Below are 16,092 nucleotides of genomic sequence, written 5' to 3' on the forward strand. Positions count from 1 at the left end.
CATATCCAAAGCCTCGCATAGAGGAACTCTATGCGAAACTTGCAGGTGGACTCTCGTTCACAAAATTAGATATGAGTCACTCCTACCTGCAGTTGGAGCTGGACCCTGCCTCCCGACCATATGTAACGATTAATACACACCGGGGCCTGTATGAATATACACGGTTGCCCTTTGGAGTATCCTCTGCCTGCGCAATTTTTCAACGCGTTATGGAGGGCATTTTGAGAGGTTTACCACGTGTGGCTGTCTACCTAGATGACGTTTTGATTACAGGGACGTTGGAGCAGGAACATTTGGAAAATCTGGAGGCTGTCCTTAGACGCCTTTCGGAGGCTGGAGTCCGTTTACGTCGCACAAAGTGCGTATTTCAGGCAAAGGAAGTAGTCTACCTAGGTTATCGGGTGGACCGCGAAGGTCTGCACCCCGTCGCAGAGAAGGTGCGTGCAATTCAACATGCCCCCGCCCCGACTGACACTTCGCATCTTCGTTCTTTTCTCGGTCTCGTAAACTATTATGGGAAGTTCCTCCCCAATCTGGCAACTATGCTGGCCCCGTTGCACCTTCTGCTAAAGAAAAATCACACCTTTTTTTACCTGTGCCGTTTGCACCGATGTGTACCATGACCACTGGCTGTTTCCCCTTCCCCTCCAGAATGTCCTGTACCCGCTCCGAGACATCCTTGACCCTAGCACCAGGGAGACAACATACCATCCTGGAGCCTCGATTGCAGCCACAGAAACGCCTGTCTATTCCCCTTACAATTGAATCCCCTATAACTCTTGCACTGGCACACAGTTTGGACTGTGAGATTATACAAACAGTGATTGGACCCTGTAATTATACAAACAGTGATTGGACCATGTGATTATGTATTCAGTGATTGGACCGTGCGGTTATACAAACAGTGAGTGAGCTGTGTCATTATACCAACAGTGATTAAACCATGTGATTTTACACACCGTGATTGGTCCGTGTGATTACACAAATAGTGATTGGACAATGTGATTATACAAACCGGGATTAGACCGCGTGATTATACAAACGCTGATTGGAATGTATGATAAAGAAACAGTGTTTGGACCGTGTGATTATAGAAACAGTGATTGTGTGATTATACAAACCCTGATTGGACCGCTTGATTATACAAACAGTGATTGGACCGTGCTTTGTCCAGGACTATTTCCTCATAGCGGGTGAGGACGCTGAGGTCTTGAAACGCACCGTCCTATTTGGCCCTTTCCCACTGATTGTGTGCCAACTTCTCCTCCGGGAATACAGAGGGGGGCATTGTGAGCCGAACAGCGATTGGACCTTGTGATTGTACAAACAGCGATTGGACCTTGTGATTGTACAAACAACGATTGGACCGTGTGATTGTACAAACAGTGATTGGACTGCGTGATTGTACAAACAGCGATTGGACCTTGTGATTGTACAAACAGCGATTGGACCGTGTGATTGTACAAACAGTGATTGGACCGCGTGAGTGTACAAACAGCGATTGGACCGTGTGATTGTACAAACAGTGATTGGACCGCGTGATTATACACACCGTGATTGGACCGTGTGATTATACACACCGTGATTGGACCGTGTGATTATACACACCGTGATTGGACCGTGTGATTATACAAACCGTGATTGGACCGTGTGATTAAAAAGACAGTGATTGGACCGTGTGATTATACAAACAGTGATTGGACCGTATACTGGTTACATCTTCAAAGAATTCCAACTGATTTGTCAAGCATGATTTTCCCTTCATAAATCCATGCTGACTCTGACTGATCCTGCCACTGCTTTCCAAATGTTCTGCTATAAAGTTCTTGATAATGGATTTAAGCGCTCTCTCTCCGCCGCCTTGTCGGCGGATCGGTTTCTCAGGTCCGCGGAAACCGCCCTGATCCGGCACAGCAAGCAGCACAATGGCCGAGGAATGCATAACTGCAGGCAGTCTCATGAATGTTAACACAGCACTTCAGGAAGTGCTTAAAACTGCATACATCCACGATGACTTGTGTTGTGATCTCCGGGATGTTGTCAAGGTGCTGGACAAACGACAAGCTCACTTGTGTGTCCTGGCAGGCAATTGTGATGAGGCACAGTATGTTAAGTTGGTAGAGGCACTCTGTGCAGAGCATCAGATCAACCTGATTAAGGTTGATGACAACAAAAAACTTGGTGAATGGGTAGGCCTGTGCAAAATAGACAGAGAAGGAAAACCTCGCAAGGTTGTAGGCTGCAGCTGTGTTGTTGTCAAGGATTATGGCAAAGACTCACAAGCCAAGGATGTCATTGACAACTATTTCAGAGTGTTATAACCTGCCTATTTACCATTGGCTGGGGACTAATGACTATCCCACAATCCTGTGGGAGTATGAGCTTCCCCAATGAGGGGGGGCGGAGAAACCACTAGTAAACTCCTAGTATAAATAAGCTGGCCAGTTCAGGAACCAGCAGGAAGGAGTATGTAGCAAGAGAAGTTACTGCAACTGTTATGTATATATGTTATAGTAAATAAATGTTATTACTTTGTATCCTTAAAACTCGTGCTGGATTCTTCGTGGCCCGTACAAAACTGGCGACGAAGGTTAAAGTGAATAGCTGTCTACACTGCTGAAGCCACCTCCCTGGATTTTTGTTGGATACAGGTTGCAAGTTGTTTTCTATTATACCATGCCTCTGTACGGACGTTTGGATGTTTTTGATGCTGCGCTGGAAAGCTGGAACCAGTGCACACAACGGATGCGTTACTATTTCCGGGCAAACAATATCACTGAAAACGAGCGCCAGGTGGTCATATTGCTCACCGCCTGCGGGCCGCATACGTTTGGGGTGATTAGGAGCCTTACGTACCCAGCTGTGCCGGACACCAAAACGTTTGATGAACTTATGAATATAGTGGGGCAACATTTTAACCCAACCCCGTCCACGATAGTCCAGCGTTACCGGTTTAATACCGCTGAGAGGACCTCTGGATAATCCCTTGCCGATTTTCTATCCAGGCTACGCAGGATTGCGGAGTACTGTGACTATGGTGAGACCTTGTCAGAAATGTTATGCGACTGTTTGGTTTGCAGTATTAACAATGCGGCCACCCAGAGAAAGTTGTTAGCGGAGCCAACATTGACTTTTCAACAGGCCATTCAAATAGTATTGTCCCGAGAGAGTGCAGAGCGAGGAGTACAGGAGCTACAGGGAATGGAAGTGCATGCCTTGGGGCGCAACCCCTTCCGTCCGAAAACGTCCCCCCGCACTCCTGCGGTACCTTGGGCGAGGCAACGTCCGGACCGACGCCAGTGGCCGTCGGACATTCCCCCCCGAAGGGAGCCTTCTCCAGAGCCAATGGATGAGGAGCCATGTCCGTGTCAGACTTGTAGGCGCCGACCCCGTCGCGGACGGTGGTCCTGGGGGTGCCAGAGGCGCCGTTGTTCCAACCGAAACTGAGACCAGCCCAGGGGCCGTAACTGGGACCAGCCCAGAGGCCGTACCTTCCATGTGGATGAACCTGCGGCGACTACTCCTAAGGACGTGGAGACGGAGGACAACTGCCTGCAGCTGCATTGTGTGGCAGCTCCCCGTGTGGCCCCCATTAAGGTGACAGTACGGGTCAATGGCCACCCGCTTGAGATGGAGTTGGATACTGGCGCAGCGGTCTCCGTGATCGCCCAAAGGACATTCGACCGCATCAAGCAGGGTATACAGACCCTTACATTAACCGACTCACAGGCCAGGTTGGCCACCTACACGGGGGAACCACTGGACATTGCAGGAACTACAATGACCCCTGTTGTCTATGGACGCCAGGAGGGGCGTTTCCCACTTATCATGCCATGGGCCCAGCCTGTTGGGTCGGGACTGGTTGCGCCATTTGCGGTTGCAATGGCAGCACATCCTCCAAACAGTTTCTGAAGGGTTGACTGGGGCTAGGCCGATACCCAGATGTATTCCAGCCTGGTTTGGGGAAAATAAAAGGGGCTGTAGCCCGTATCCAAGTTGAACCAGGAGCCACGCCGCGCTATTTCCGGGCGGGCCCAGTGCCTTACGCCTTGCTCGAGAAGGTAGAAGGGGAGCTCACTCGTTTGGAGAGTTTGAGTATTATCAGGCCCGTCCGTTTTGCTGACTGGGCAGCACCAATTGTACGTGTAATGAAGCCAGATGCCACAGATCGCTTGTGTGGTGACTATAAACTTACAGTGAATACGGTTTCCCGAATCGACCCATATCCAAAGCCTCGCATAGAGGAACTCTATGCGAAACTTGCAGGTGGACTCTCGTTCACAAAATTAGATATGAGTCACTCCTACCTGCAGTTGGAGCTGGACCCTGCCTCCCGACCATATGTAACGATTAATACACACCGGGGCCTGTATGAATATACACGGTTGCCCTTTGGAGTATCCTCTGCCTGCGCAATTTTTCAACGCGTTATGGAGGGCATTTTGAGAGGTTTACCACGTGTGGCTGTCTACCTAGATGACGTTTTGATTACAGGGACGTTGGAGCAGGAACATTTGGAAAATCTGGAGGCTGTCCTTAGACGCCTTTCGGAGGCTGGAGTCCGTTTACGTCGCACAAAGTGCGTATTTCAGGCAAAGGAAGTAGTCTACCTAGGTTATCGGGTGGACCGCGAAGGTCTGCACCCCGTCGCAGAGAAGGTGCGTGCAATTCAACATGCCCCCGCCCCGACTGACACTTCGCATCTTCGTTCTTTTCTCGGTCTCGTAAACTATTATGGGAAGTTCCTCCCCAATCTGGCAACTATGCTGGCCCCGTTGCACCTTCTGCTAAAGAAAAATCACACCTTTTTTTACCTGTGCCGTTTGCACCGATGTGTACCATGACCACTGGCTGTTTCCCCTTCCCCTCCAGAATGTCCTGTACCCGCTCCGAGACATCCTTGACCCTAGCACCAGGGAGACAACATACCATCCTGGAGCCTCGATTGCAGCCACAGAAACGCCTGTCTATTCCCCTTACAATTGAATCCCCTATAACTCTTGCACTGGCACACAGTTTGGACTGTGAGATTATACAAACAGTGATTGGACCCTGTAATTATACAAACAGTGATTGGACCATGTGATTATGTATTCAGTGATTGGACCGTGCGGTTATACAAACAGTGAGTGAGCTGTGTCATTATACCAACAGTGATTAAACCATGTGATTTTACACACCGTGATTGGTCCGTGTGATTACACAAATAGTGATTGGACAATGTGATTATACAAACCGGGATTAGACCGCGTGATTATACAAACGCTGATTGGAATGTATGATAAAGAAACAGTGTTTGGACCGTGTGATTATAGAAACAGTGATTGTGTGATTATACAAACCCTGATTGGACCGCTTGATTATACAAACAGTGATTGGACCGTGCTTTGTCCAGGACTATTTCCTCATAGCGGGTGAGGACGCTGAGGTCTTGAAACGCACCGTCCTATTTGGCCCTTTCCCACTGATTGTGTGCCAACTTCTCCTCCGGGAATACAGAGGGGGGCATTGTGAGCCGAACAGCGATTGGACCTTGTGATTGTACAAACAGCGATTGGACCTTGTGATTGTACAAACAACGATTGGACCGTGTGATTGTACAAACAGTGATTGGACCGCGTGATTGTACAAACAGCGATTGGACCTTGTGATTGTACAAACAGCGATTGGACCGTGTGATTGTACAAACAGTGATTGGACCGCGTGAGTGTACAAACAGCGATTGGACCGTGTGATTGTACAAACAGCGATTGGACCGCGTGATTGTACAAACTGTGATTGGACCGTGTGATTGTACAAACAGTGATTGGACCGTGTGATTAAAAAGACAGTGATTGGACCGTGTGATTGTACAAACAGTAATTGGACCGTGTGATTGTACAAACAGTGATTGGACCGTGTGATTATACACACCGTGATTGGACCGCGTGAGTGTACAAACAGCGATTGGACCGTGTGATTGTACAAACAGCGATTGGACCGCGTGATTGTACAAACTGTGATTGGACCGTGTGATTGTACAAACAGTGATTGGACCGTGTGATTAAAAAGACAGTGATTGGACCGTGTGATTGTACAAACAGTGATTGGACCGTGTGATTAAAAAGACAGTGATTGGACCGTGTGATTGTACAAACAGTGTTTGGACCGTGTGATTATAGAAACAGTGATTGTGTGATTATACAAACCCTGATTGGACCGCTTGATTATACAAACAGTGATTGGACCGTGCTTTGTCCAGGACTATTTCCTCATAGCGGGTGAGGACGCTGAGGTCTTGAAACGCACCGTCCTATTTGGCCCTTTCCCACTGATTGTGTGCCAACTTCTCCTCCGGGAATACAGAGGGGGGCATTGTGAGCCGAACAGCGATTGGACCTTGTGATTGTACAAACAGCGATTGGACCTTGTGATTGTACAAACAACGATTGGACCGTGTGATTGTACAAACAGTGATTGGACCGCGTGATTGTACAAACAGCGATTGGACCTTGTGATTGTACAAACAGCGATTGGACCGTGTGATTGTACAAACAGTGATTGGACCGCGTGAGTGTACAAACAGCGATTGGACCGTGTGATTGTACAAACAGGGATTGGACCGTGTGATTGTACAAACAGTGATTGGACCGTGTGATTCTCGAAACAGGGATTGGACCGTGTGATTGTACAAACAGGGATTGGACCGTGTGATTGTACAAACAGCGATTGGACCGTGTGACTGCACAAACCGCGATTTGACCGTGTGATTATACAAACAGCGATTGGACCGTGTGATTGTACAAACAGCGATTGGACCTTGTGATTGTACAAACAGGGATTGGACCGTGTGATTGTACAAACAGGAATTGGACCGTGTGATTGTACAAACAGGGATTGGACCTTGTGATTGTACAAACAGCGATTGGACCGTGTGATTGTACAAACCGTGATTGGACCGTGTGATTGTACAAACAGCGATTGGACCGCGTGATTGTACAAACAGCGATTGGACCGCGTGATTATACAAACAGCGATTGGACCGCGTGATTGTACAAACAGCGATTGGACCGCGTGATTATGAATGAAAAATGAAAATCGCTTATTGTCACAAGTAGGCTTCAAATGAAGTTACTGTGAAAAGCCCCTAGTCGCCACATTCCGGCGCCTGTTCGGGGAGGCTGTTACGGGAATCGAACCGTGCTGCTGGCCTGCCTTGGTCTGCTTTCAAAGCCAGTGATTTAGCCCTGTGCTAAACAGCCCCTACAAACAGTGATTGGACCATGTGATTCTCAAAACAAGAATTGGACCGTGTAATTATAGAAACAGGGATTGGACCGTGTGATTGTACAAACAGTGATTGGACCGTGTGATTGTACAAACAGTGATTGGACCGCGTGATTGTACAAACAGCGATTGGACCGTGTGATTGTACACACAGTGATTGGACCGTGTGATTATACAAACAGCGATTGGACCGTGTGATTGTACAAACAGTGATTGGACCGTGTGATTGTACAAACAGTGATTGGACCGTGTGATTATACAAACAGTGATTGGACCGTGTGATTATTAAAAACAGTGATTGGACCGTGTGATTCTCGAAACAGAGATTGGACCGTGTGATTATAGAAACTGGGATTGGACCGTGTGATTATAGAAACAGGGATTGGACCGTGTGGTTATACAAACAGTGATTGGACCGTGTGACTGTACAAACAGTGATTGGACCGTGTGACTGTACAAACAGCGATTGGACCGCGTGACTGTACAAACAGCGATTGGACCGCGTGACTGTACAAATAGCGATTGGACCGCGTGACTGTACAAACAGTGATTGGACCGTGTGACTACAAACAGCGATTGGACCGCGTGACTGTACAAACAGTTATTGGACCGTGTGATTATAGAAACAGGGATTGGACCGTGTGATTATAGAAACAGGGATTGGACCGTGTGATTGTACAAACAATGATTGGACCGTGTGATTATACAAACAGTGATTGGACCGTGTGATTATTAAAAACAGTGATTGGACCGTGTGATTCTCGAAACAGGGATTGGACCGTGTGATTATAGAAACAGGGATTGGACCGTGTGATTATAGAAACAGGGATTGGACCATGTCATTGTACAAACAGCGATTGGACCTTGTGATTGTACAAACAGGGATTGGACCGTGTGATTGTACAAACAGGGATTGGACCGTGTGATTGTACAAACAGGGATTGGACCGTGTGATTGTACAAACAGGGATTGGACCGTGTGATTGTACAAACCGCGATTGGACCGTGTGACTGTACAAACCGCGATTGGACCGTGTGATTATACAATCGGGGATTGGACCGTGTGATTGTACAAACAGCGATTGGACCGTGTGACTGTACAAACAGCGATTGGACCGTGTGATTGTACAAACAGCGATTGGACCGTGTGATTGTACAAACAGCGATTGGACCGTATGATTGTACAAACAGTGATTGGACCGTGCTTTGTCCAGGACTATTTCCTCATAGCGGATGAGGACGCTGAGGTCTTGAAACGCACCGTCCTTCTTGGCCCTTTCCCACTGATTGTGTGCCAACTTCTCCTCCGGGAATACAGAGGGGGGGCATTGTGAGCCGAACGCTCATGCATTGGGGGTGGGGATGTCACCCAGCCGGCACTGGCAGCACTGTGGCTGACCCTCTGATCACCCTTGGGGGAACAATGTATCCAACCTGGACTCGATTATAAGCCTTGCCAGGTCGGCATCCCTGAATCTAGTTGGTGGCATGACTACATGCTGTCTGGGGTTCGCTGTGCGGCATCGGTTTAAGTGTTGCTCCTCCTTGATAGCGGGGATCTGCCAGGTGCAGGCCTGGCGAATCAGTCGGCGGGACAGTAATTTGCAGCTGAAGCCGGTTGGGCATCAATAAGGCTCTAATTAACATTAGATACTGGTGACGGTATCACCGGTACCACACTTAGAAACCTTTCCGTTAGATCGCGCCCAGTGATTTAACCGTGCGAATCCAGAAACAGGGATTGGACCGTGTGATTCTCGAAACAGGAATTGGACCTTGTGATTCTCGAAACAGGGATTGGACCGTGTGATTCTCGAAACAGGAATTGGACCGTGTAATTATAGAAACAGGGATTGGACCGTGTGATTATACAAACCGTGATTGGACCGTGTGATTATACAAACCGTGATTGGACCGTGTGATTATACAAACAGTGATTGGACCGTGTGATTCTCGAAACAGGGATTGGACCGTGAAATTATAGAAACGGATTGGACCGTGTGATTGTACAAACAGCGATTGGACCTTGTGATTGTACAAACAGTGATTGGATCGTGTGATTATTAAAAACAGTGATTGGACCGTGTCATTATACAAACAGCGATTGGACCTTGTGATTGTACAAACAGCGATTGGACCTTGTGATTGTACAAACAGCGATTGGACCGTGTGATTGTACAAACAGCGATTGGACCGTGTGATTGTACAAACAGTGATTGGACCGCGTGATTGTACAATCAGCGATTGGACCGTGTGATTATACAAACCGTGATTGGACCGTGTGATTCTCGAAACAGGGATTGGACCATGTGATTGTACAAACAGTGATTGGACCGTGTGATTGTATAAACAGCGATTGGACCGTGTGACTGTACAAACCGTGATTGGACCGTGTGATTGTACAAACAGCGATTGGACCTTGTGACTGTACAAACCGTGATTGGACCGTGTGAGTCTCGAAACAGGGATTGGACCGTGTGATTGTACAAACAGCGATTGGACCTTGTGATTGTACAAACAGGGATTGGACCGTGTGATTGTACAAACAGCGATTGGACCGTGTGATTGTACAAACAGCGATTGGACCGCGTGATTGTACAAACAGCGATTGGACCTTGTGATTGTACAAACAGCGATTGGACCGCGTGATTGTACAAACAGCGATTGGACCGCGTGATTGTACAAACAGCGATTGGACCGCGTGATTGTACAAACAGCGATTGGACCGCGTGATTGTACAAACAGCGATTGGACCGCGTGATTATGAATGAAAAATGAAAATCGCTTATTGTCACAAGTAGGCTTCAAATGAAGTTACTGTGAAAAGCCCCTAGTCGCCACATTCCGGCGCTTGTTCGGGGAGGCTGTTACGGGAATCGAACCGTGCTGCTGGCCTGCCTTGGTCTGCTTTCAAAGCCAGTGATTTAGCCCTGTGCTAAACAGCCCCTACAAACAGTGATTGGACCATGTGATTCTCAAAACAATTGGACCGTGTAATTATAGAACCATGGATTGGACCGTGTGATTGTACAAACAGTGATTGGACCGTGTGATTATACAAACAGGGATTGGACCGTGTGATTGCACAAACAGCGATTGGACCGCGTGATTGCACAAACAGGGATTGGACCGCGTGATTGTACAAACAGGGATTGGACCGCGTGATTGTACAAATAGGGATTGGACCGCGTGGTTATAGAAATAGTGATTGGACCGCGTGATTATGAATGAAAAATGAAAATCGCTTATTGTCACAAGTAGGCTTCAAATGAAGTTACTGTGAAAAGCCCCTAGTCGCCACATTCCGGTGCCTGTTCGGGGAGACTGTTACGGGAATCGAACTGTGCTGCTGGCCTGCCTTGGTCGGCTTTCAAAGCCAGTGATTTAGCCCTGTGCTAAACAGCCCCTACGAACAGTGATTGGACCGTGTGATTATACAAACTGTGATTGGACCGTGTGATTATACAAACAGGGATTGGACCGTGTGATTGTACAAACTGTGATTCGATTGCATGATATTCATTGATTGGACACTCAGATTAATCAATATTGTATCATCAATGTGATTGCATCAATAATATTGTAACATGTTATTGCACAAAAGTTATCTGGTCAGTGTGATTATGAAAGATTTGATTAAACACTGTGATTACAAAAATGTGGCCATGCAATAAATGATTCAACTTTGTGATTCTTGAAACAGCAACTGAACCTGGATATTTTACAAACACTGATTGATCCGTGTGATTATTCAGGCAGTGATTGGACAATGTCATTATGCAAACGGTGATTGCTCTGTGAGAATATGCAAAGATTGATTGAATATTTTGTTCTTGCAAACAGGGATTGGACCGTGGGATTATGCAAAGAGTGATTGGACCATGTGATTCTACAGACAGTGCTTGGTCCGTGTGAGTATACAAACAGTGATTAGTCCGTGTACTTATACAAACAGTGATTGGCCCGTGTGCTTATACAAACAGTGATTGGTCCGTGTGCTTATACAAACAGTGATTGGTCCGTGTGCTTATACAAACAGCGATTGGTCCGTTTGATGATATGAAAAGTGATTGGAACTTCTGATCATTTGAACGGCGTGTTGCAACAATTATTGTATTCAACAAAAAATGGTTGGAGCCACTGATTCTTCAAAATGTGATTATACCGTCATTGGACCGCGTGATTATACAAACTGATTGGACCGTGTGATTGTGCAAACAGTGAGGACCGTGTGATTGGACTGAGTTTTCATACAAACAGTGCTTGGACCGTGTGACTGTGGAAATAGAGATTGGTCCGTGAGGCCCATGGTGTGCTCGCGTTCATTAACAGAGGGATTGAATTTAAGAGCCGTGAGGTGATGATGCAGCTGTACAAAACTTTGGTAAGGCCACATTTTGAGTACTGTGTACAGTTCTGGTCGCCTCATTTTAGGAAGGATGTGGAAGCTTTGGAAAAGGTGCAAAGGAGATTTACCAGGATGTTGCCTGGAATGGAGAGTAGGTCTTACGAGGAAAGGTTGAGGGTGCTAGGCCTTTTCTCATTAGAACGGAGGAGGATGAGGGGCGACTTGATAGATGCTTATAAGATGATCAGGGGAATAGATAGAGTAGACAGTCAGAGACTTTTTCCCCGGGTGCAACAAACCATTACAAGGGGACATAAATTTAAGGTGAAAGGTGGAAGATATAGGGGGGATGTCAGAGGTAGGTTCTTTACCCAGAGAGTAGTGGGGGCATGGAATGCACTGCCTGTGGAAGCAGTTGAGTCGGAAACATTAGGGACCTTCAAGCAGCTATTGGATAGGTACATGGATTACGGTAAAATGATATAGTGTAGATTTATTTGTTCTTTTTTTTTAATAAATATTTTATTGAAAATTTTTGGTCAACCAACACAGTACATTGTGCATCCTTTACACAACATTATAACAATACCGATAATAATGACCTTTTTTATTTAAACAAACAAAAAAAAAACAACAACAAATAAATAAATATTAAATAACAAAAATAAAAACTAGCCCTAATTGGCAACTGCATTGTCTCAGGCCACCCCCCCCCCCCCACCCACCCACCCCCATCCCTCCCCCCCCCCCCCCCCCCAAGTCCTGGGCTGCTACTGCTGCCTTCTTTTTTCCCCCATCTATCTTTCCGCAAGATATTCGACGAACGGTTGCCACCGCCTGGTGAACCCTTGAGCCGACCCCCTTAGGACGAACTTAATCCGCTCTAACTTTATGAACCCCGCCATGTCATTTATCTAGGTCTCCACCCCCGGGGGCTTGGCTTCTTTCCACATTAGCAATATCCTGCGCCGGGCTACTAGGGACGCAAAGGCCAAAACATCGGCCTCTCTCGCCTCCTGCACTCCCGGCTCTTGTGCAACCCCAAATATAGCCAGCCCCCAGCTTGGTTCGACCCGGATTCCTACTACTTTCGAAAGCACCTTTGTCACCCCCATCCAAAACCCCTGTAGTGCCGGGCATGACCAAAACATATGGGTATGATTCGCTGGGCTTCTCGAGCACCTCGCACACCTATCCTCCACCCCAAAAAATTTACTGAGCCATGTTCCAGTCATATGTGCCCTGTGTAATACCTTAAACTGAATCAGGCTTAGCCTGGCGCACGAGGACGACGAGTTTACCCTGTTTAGGGCATCTGCCCACAGCCCCTCCTCGATCTCCTCCCCTAGCTCTTCTTCCCATTTCCCTTTTAGTTCGTCCACCATAGTCTCCCCTTCGTCCCTCATTTCCCTATATATATCCGACACCTTACCATCCCCCACCCATTTCTTTGAGATGACTCTGTCCTGCACCTCTTGTGTCGGGAGCTGCGGGAATTCCCTCACCTGTTGCCTCGCAAAAGCCCTCAATTGCATGTACCTGAATGCATTCCCTTGGGGCAACCCATATTTCTCGGTCAGCGCTCCCAGACTCGCGAACTTCCCGTCCACAAATAGATCTTTCAGTTGCGTTATTCCTGCTCTTTGCCACATTCCATATCCCCCATCCATTCCCCCCGGGGCAAACCTATGGTTGTTTCTTATCGGGGACCCCCCCAATGCTCCGGTCTTTCCCCTATGTCATCTCCACTGTCCCCAAATCTTCAGTGTAGCTACCACCACCGGACTCGTGGTATAGTTCCTCGGTGAGAACGGCAATGGGGCTGTCACCATAGCCTGCAGGCTGGTCCCCCTACAGGACGCCCTCTCTAATCTCTTCCACGCCGCTCCTTCCTCCTCTCCCATCCACTTACTCACCATTGAAATATTAGCGGCCCAATAATACTCACTTAGGCTCGGTAGTGCCAGCCCCCCCCTATCCCTACTACGCTGTAAGAATCCCTTCCTCACTCTCGGAGTCTTCCCGGCCCAAACAAAACCCATGATGCTCTTTTCTATCCTTTTAAAAAAAGCCTTCGTGATCACCACCGGGAGGCACTGAAACACAAAGAGGAATCTCGGGAGGACCACCATCTTAACCGCCTGCACCCTCCCTGCCATTGACAGTGCTACCATATCCCATCTCTTGAAATCTTCCTCCATCTGTTCCACCAACCGCGTTAAATTTAGCCTGTGCAATGTGCCCCAATTCTTAGCTATCTGGATCCCCAGGTAACAAAAGTCTCTTGTTACCTTCCTCAACGGTAGGTCTTCTATTTCTCTACTCTGCTCCCCTGGATGTACCACAAACAGCTCACTCTTCCCCATGTTCAATTTATACCCTGAAAAATCCCCAAACTCCCCAAGTATCCGCATTATTTCTGGCATCCCCTCCGCCGGATCCGCCACATATAGTAGCAGATCATCCGCATATAAAGATACCCGGTGTTCTTCTCCTCCCCTAAGTATTCCCCTCCATCTCTTGGAACCTCTCAGCGCTATCGCCAGGGGCTCAATCGCCAGTGCAAACAGTAATGGGGACAGAGGACATCCCTGCCTTGTCCCTCTATGGAGCCGAAAATATGCCGATCCCCGTCCATTCGTGACCACACTCGCCACTGGGGCCCTATACAACAGCTGCACCCATCTAACATACCCCTCTCCAAAACCAAATCTCCTCAACACCTCCCACAGATAATCCCATTCCACTCTATCAAATGCTTTCTCGGCATCCATCGCCACTACTATCTCCGTTTCACCCTCTGGTGGGGCCATCATCATTACCCCTAACAGCCTCCGTATATTCGTGTTCAGCTGTCTCCCCTTCACAACCTCTCCACACATCGTTTCTGGTGTGCCTCCTGTATCTCCGACTTCACCACCAGGCCCTGTATATCGTTCTCATTCTCAGCTGCTTTCGCCTTCACGACCCGAAGCTCCTGCTCCTGGGTCTTTTGTTCCTCTTTCAGCCCTTCGATCGCCTGTAATATCGGGGCCAACAACTCTTTCTTCATTTCCTTTTTAATCTCCTCCACGCAGCATTTCAAGAACTCTTGTTGTTCAGGGCCCCATATGAAACTGCCACCTTCCGACGCCATCTTGGTTTCTGCTTGCCTTCCTTGCCGTTGTTCCAAAGGATCCGCTGCAATCCGGCCACTCTCCTCTCCTTTTTCCATCCGTGTCCAGGGGGAACACCCTTCTGATTTACCGCACGGTGTTTTTAGCCGTTAAAATTGCCGTTGGGGCTCCTATCAAGAGCCCAAAAGTCCGTTCCACCGGGAGCTGCCGAAACGTGCGACTCAGCTGGTCATCGCCGCACCCGGAAGTCCGATTTATTTGTTCTTAAGGGCAGCACGGTAGCATTGTGGATAGCACAATTGCTTCACAGCTCCAGGGTCCCAGGTTCGATTCCGGCTTGGATCACTGTCTGTGCGGAGTCTGCACATCCTCCCCGTGTCTGCGTAGGTTTCCTCCGGGTGCTCCGGTTTCCTCCCACAGTCCAAAGATGTGCAGGTTAGGTGGATTGGCCATGATAAATTGCTCTTAGTGTCCAAAATTGCCCTTGGTGTTGGGTGGAGGTGTTGAGTTTGGGTAGGGTGCTCTTTCCAAGAGCCGGTGCAAACTCAAAGGGCCGAATGGCCTCCTTCTGCACTGTAAATTCAATGATAATCTATGATTAATCTAGGACAAAGGTTCGGCACAACATCGTGGGCCGACGGGCCTGTTCTGGGCTGTATTTTTCTATGTTCTATTATTGAAACAGTGATTGGGCAGTGTAACTATACAAACAGTGATTGGACCGTGTGATTATATAAACAGCGATTGCACCGTGTCATTATACAAACCGCGATTGGAGACTTCCGGTGGCGACTATGAGGGAGTAGGTCGCACATTTGGTGGCTCCCGTTTCGGTCGGACTTTTGGATCTGTTCCCCTGACTTTTTTGCGCTTTTGAGCGCAGAACTGGAAAGCAATAGTACTCAGGCACTGAACCCACACCGAGTTGTATGGACTTAAGAAGCCGGAGGGACCGTAAACAGCAGAAGAAGTGGTCAAGCAAGGGCACGGTGGAGGATGTGAGAGAGACCAATATGGCCGATGTCCAGAGCATAGCGCCGACAGCCCAGCCTACAATGGAGCAGCTGCTACATGCCAGACAGAAGGGCTTTTTAGCTCTGAAGTGCGATAACTTGGAGCCGCTCCAGAAGTCGATGGACCGATTGGAAAAAAGGCTGGATGATCAGGCTGAGAAGCTCCAGAAGCTGGAAAAGACGGTGGAGGAGCAGGCCGACTTTCAAACGGTGGCGAACGTGGAGATTTGGAGGTTGAGGGATCAGCAAAAAATGCTCCTGGATAGGCTGGAGGGCCTGGACAACAGATCTCGCCGGCAGAATGTAAGAATCGTTGGCCTCCCGGAGGGGGCTGAGGGGCTGGATGCTGC

The 16,092-nt window shown here is 48.1% G+C and overlaps 1 protein-coding gene and 1 pseudogene across 7 annotated transcripts in view; both read left to right on the forward strand.

Annotated features, from left to right (window-relative positions):
- LOC140426646 (retinoic acid receptor RXR-gamma-A-like) overlaps nt 1-16,092 on the forward strand; it is a 547,996-nt gene that overhangs the window by 51,397 nt on the left and 480,507 nt on the right. For 6 of the 7 annotated variants that reach the window (XM_072511720.1, XM_072511724.1, XM_072511717.1 and 3 more), the window contains exon 2: nt 11,109-11,176. The exons of the other annotated variant lie outside the window; for it this stretch is intronic. The gene's annotated coding sequence lies outside the window, so the exon portion shown is untranslated. The remainder of the gene's footprint in view (nt 1-11,108; nt 11,177-16,092) is intronic. 7 annotated transcript variants of the gene reach the window in all.
- Nucleotides 1,906-2,321, forward strand: LOC140427226 (small ribosomal subunit protein eS12 pseudogene; annotated as a pseudogene).

Source organism: Scyliorhinus torazame, chromosome 7 (assembly GCF_047496885.1).
Source record: "Scyliorhinus torazame isolate Kashiwa2021f chromosome 7, sScyTor2.1, whole genome shotgun sequence".
NCBI lineage: Eukaryota > Metazoa > Chordata > Chondrichthyes > Carcharhiniformes > Scyliorhinidae > Scyliorhinus > Scyliorhinus torazame.